We start from the raw sequence: 5,508 nt of genomic DNA on the forward strand, positions 1-5,508 counted from the left end.
TGCTGAAACAGCCTTGTATTCGAATACAAAGATGTTGTATTCGAATACAACAGTGATGTTTTGTTAAAAACCTCATTTTTCAACCTTGTTTATGAATGTTTGGCATATGGAAACCCTTTTAAGGTGCATGCTAAATTGAAAGGTTATTTTGTGCATTTAAAAACTTAAATGTTATGTGTTAATTGTTAATTTCAGTTGGTGACCCTTTACAACTATTGTGGAAATCTGAGCTTTGCCCTCATATGAGAACCAGGACCATCCTACCAGTTAGTACCCTATAGATGGGATGGTAGTTGGACACACCTAACTGGAGTTGTGTTAGGAGGATCTTGCGGGGCACGTGAAGATCATCTGGGATGTATAGTTTTTTGTAGAATGATCAGATTAAGTTGACGTATAGGGACTAGATGTCTTTCTTTTCGGGTTGTGTTTATTTTAATTTGGAAGACTGTACCTATACCAATATTGTCAGCTTGACATTTTATTTTGATGGGTTCCATGTACCACTTTTTGATGTGATGTGGGGAAGTTAAGATTCTTGGGCAGGGCTATTGTACAAGTGTCTGCCAAGAATACCCCAAGGGTATGAGCTATGTCTGATAGGTCTCATAGCCCCGATGCATTTTGCTGTTTTAAATACTTTGGATTTTTATTTCAAACTATTTCCGCTGCTTGTAAATGTTGTTGACTTTTGTCGTTGTGTTACGACTTAAATATTTATCCAAAAGTATTTTCTTCTTTATTTCTTTGTTTTTATGAATTTGTTTTGAAAAAAAAATATACACTCGCGCTATTAAAAATCGGGGTGTTACACATCCTCTAACAAAGAGTCAGTCTTTCTACATACTTTAAGGAAAATAAAAAAGAATAAATCAAAAGAAAAATAATCGGAGGTTAATGAAAAACTAAAAATCGGGAATACAAGATGATTGTATTTCCAACTATTTCACTTTACTCATTTATAGTTTCAGCAATAAAGTAATACAATTTGTATCTCAATTGCATATCAATGGAGTTTATCTCTTGATTTCTATTATTAAACACATTACTTCAACATTTGGCATTTCCATCAATCTCAATATTAATACGTTTGGCATTTCTAACCCTATTTATTCAAGTCATTCGTCTAACAATGGCACTTCTCTACTACAAATTATATTGGTATAATTGTATATATACTATTCATATAACTACTTGTGGATAATTGAACAATTAGTACATAAAACTTCATATTATACTTTCATAAATCCACTTAAAATAAAAAAAAAATGAAAATACATCAGTGCGACACGCAAGTTAGACTCTAATAAGAAATTATTACCAACACCATTTTTTGAGTTTTTTGCACGTCACACAAACTCATTGAAATATTACATAAAATCGATTATATTAACAAATGATTTTGTATTCCAATACATTTGAAAAATTGAACTAAATCAAAATACTTTTAATAATATCATTATAGAATTTGGAAAGGTACCGTTTTAAATTCCGTCTTAGAGTTCAATATATGTTGGACTGACTTTAAACTTCCATTTGATGTTGCGGCTAAGGTCAATGAGAGATGCCTTAAGAACACTTCATCAACACTATTGCTACTATTATTGGAACTAATATAGTCAATAAATAATGATCCATAATTTGTTTTCGGTGATAACAGAGCATAAGAAAACAATTTTCCCTTTAACGTTTGTTTAAGTGGAGAGATGACATAATTAAGTTTCTTAGAACATCATCTTATCACATCTTCTCATAAGACACCACTACATTTTCAATATGTTCGTTACTATACATACACAAGACATTCTATAGTCTTGAAGTACTATATTTGCTCAAAAGCGTATTCAATATATGGATGGAAAAATGTCAACACATTAATGAAAGAGGTGTATTTGGGGGAAAGCAAATCAATTTTGAGTCAGCCAAATTTTGACAAGCCAACAATGTTACTATCCGTCCTATAGAAGTCTCTAGGGTTTCTTGAAAACCTTGTTATATGAGACAACATATTTATTTTTTTAAGGACTATATAAAACAATTTTCAACATCGAAGAAACTAGTGATTATATATTAGGTGTGGATAGATTACATAAATAAACTATTGTTATACTTAATGGCTTTAGGTAGTAACAAATCCAAAAATTTCAATAAGCGAGGGTCAATGTCATTTTATTATAAATATTTATACAAAATATATAAATGCATAAGCGATAAAATGATAGCATCGTTATCATTAAGCAAAAAAATTAGAGATTACAAAAACTATATCATTGTATATGAAACAGTTAAAGACATCTTAATATCTAAATTTTATAACTTCTCTCTACGTCTCTTCATATTTTGATTTTGTTGTATGATTTTTTTTCATTTTCAACGCTATCAAATATTCCCCCTATATATATATATATATATATATATATATATATATTACCATATTATCATTCAAAAATTCATATCCCATACAGTTGTGCATTTGATTTTTCACATAATTCATAGTAGAGAAACTTGTTGGAACCAAATTGATTTTGTACTTAGAGTTTTGATGATAACAAATGTATTTTATAAGAACAATATATTTGACGTCATAGAGTATAAAAGAAGATTCGTGTAACTGAAGAAAATCTAAAATAAAATTTGATTTAGATTTATAATTAAAGAAAATCTAAAATAAGATATGACTCAAAATTATAATTGAAGAAAATCTTTGACCAAGTTAAAAAGAAGATATGGTCAAGATTTATCTACAACACAATATGAACATAATCAATCTGAACAAAATACGAACAAAATCAATCTAGAAGAATTGTTCAGATTGGATTCAGAAATAACGAATTGGCTAAATAACATATTATCAAAAAGCTTCTTGTTCAAAATTATCTTTTAATAAGATCATCGTTGACCAAGTTAGAAATGAAGATACAATTCAAAATTAAACAAAGACTAAATTGAAGCTCTAATTTTATCTATAAATAGATACTCAAGGCTGAAGAAGAAGAACATTGAATAATCAGAAAATAGTAAAAGAACTCAAGCTCAAAATTTTAAATTCCTCTTAGAGTTAAAAGAGAGAAACACTTGTTCGAATGAGAAATATTTTGTGAGTGTTTTTCTTAGAGTGTGATAGCCATTATTATAATCAGCTTGTTAGAAACAATTACTCAAGTTCCAAACTTTTGTATTCAAACCCGATAGTGGTGTTAGTGTGTCTTCAACAATCTGAGGTTCAAACCCGATAGTCATAGTTAGGTGCTTTGTAATTCAAATATTTGAATTAATAGATTAAAACCTTCTAAATAAAGAGACTGAATGTAGCCAAGTTAGTGGTGAACCAAGATAAATCTATGTGTCCAATTATTTATGCTTTCATTGTTTGATGCTTCTGAATCTGATTGCTTCTTATGTATGTAACTCATAAAAACCAACTCGTCTCATCAAATTAGCAAAATAATATCAACTTTGTCAAACACAATTCAACCCTCCTTCTCGTGTTTGCATCTTTAAAACTTATTTCAATTGTTACAATAGCCATTGACAAAAATAATGATAACTTTTGAAGTAAATACAACATTGAATAAACAATATATTTTCTTGTTTCCACCATCATTCTTGATAGATCACTAATTCCATCTAAATTATAAAATTACTTACTAGACGAACATCCATGGTATATTTTTCAAGTTGATTGTCAAGTCCCCTACGCTCAATTGAAGAAATTCAAAAGGATAAAATCGAGCCAAATTAATCAACTACTCCTTGTCAAATGCAAAAAAATAAATCTATTGGATTTAAGTTTGCTAACCAAATAAAAAATTCACTACTTACATATATAAATTTGTTATTTAACTCTTGAAGTTATCTCTCAATCACTTGATACCTCAACTTGAAAGTGATGCATGTTTTAAACCTTTTCAAGTTTATGATTTTTTTTTCATTGTAACATGTATGCATCATCCATATTAGCAATGGTAATATATATTGCTTCTCACAAAACAATGACACTTCATTGAGTAAATTTTACCAACCATCTTCTCTCGTATTTTGCAATCTTTCCTTTGACACTTTAACTAATGTCATATCATTTAAAATATCTTGATCTTTTCTTTGAAATATTTGAAATGAATCAATAGTAGTTCCCAATATATTTCTCATAAAAAACAATTAAAAAATATATTCAAAAGACTGGAGATTATTCAATAATTGACATGCCTCAATTCGATGATTTGGACTTAAGCTATCTTCTAACATTTTATCAAGCGCATCACACAAAAAGGGAAACTAACAAATCAAAATTTGTAATATGTACCATAATGTGATGTCAATCTAGTATTTCCAACTCTTGTTAGTGTGGTTTCTTGATTAAAACCACAACCACTGGAAATTCCTCCACTCTCTATTGCTTAAATTACTTTGATAATTTGATTTTTTCTAAGAGTATCTCTACGCTTACATGAAACTCTAATAACATTAGATAATTTGTTAACTATAAAAAAAAAAAAAAAAAAAAACTAAGCAATATCATGTTGCTTTTTTGCAACCTCCGGAGTGCCGATTGGAGTTGGTGAGCAAAATAATAAACATAGAACACACAAGTATATTTTTCTTTTATGATCAAACTTTTCAAGCCATTAATCTACCTTGCATATTACTAGCTCCATCGTATCCTTATCCACTAACTCTTGACCAGCTTAAATTATATTTTACAAACAGTTAGTCTAATTCTAATTTTAAAGATATAACACTTGTATCTGCTACATGGACAATACAAAAAACCGCTCAATGACATGTCCTTTCTTGTCTACATATCATAAAACAACAGCTTGCTCCTTAACTGAAATATCTCGAGATTCATTAATTAAAATGGAGAACAAATCATCATTAAGAACATCAATAATAACTTTTTTGGTTCTCACAAGCAACAATTTTTACAATATATTTTTGAATGCTAGGAGACATAATTTGAGATTTCCATGAGACTTTTTCAAAACTTTACCAATATCTTCATTATGAATAGCATGAAATTATAGGATCTCAAGAAAATTGCCTTTATTCTTTGAATCCATTGATTCATCATCACCACAAAATGTCAACACCAACTTCATTACAAGTCAAATAAGGTCAATTGTTGCAGTCATATGAAATCTGATATTCTCTTTTGATCAAGTTCAATTGTTTGCTAATAGTAAATTCAAAGCTTAAATATGCAAAAAAAAAGTCCTTGCAAATATGAGTCACTTTCATTTTAAGTATAAAAAGCTTTTCTTTTAATTTGACCTTGCAATTTTACATAATTTAGTCCCTCGTGCTTTTTTTTATTTGAAAATGTTGATGTGAAAATTTGTAGGTTTTGTGGTAGTGATGATATAGATCTTTCAAGCTAACAAGGATATTTTTTATATTTAAAAAATAGTCAAACATTAAAATAAAGTTAATGTCACCAATGGAGGAATCATCAACGACGTTGAAAAACATCATAAGGGGAGGCCACTAGTCGTTAATGGACTTGTTTTG

This window comes from Cicer arietinum, chromosome 3, assembly GCF_000331145.2.
Source record: "Cicer arietinum cultivar CDC Frontier isolate Library 1 chromosome 3, Cicar.CDCFrontier_v2.0, whole genome shotgun sequence".
Classification (NCBI taxonomy): Eukaryota; Viridiplantae; Streptophyta; class Magnoliopsida; order Fabales; family Fabaceae; genus Cicer; species Cicer arietinum.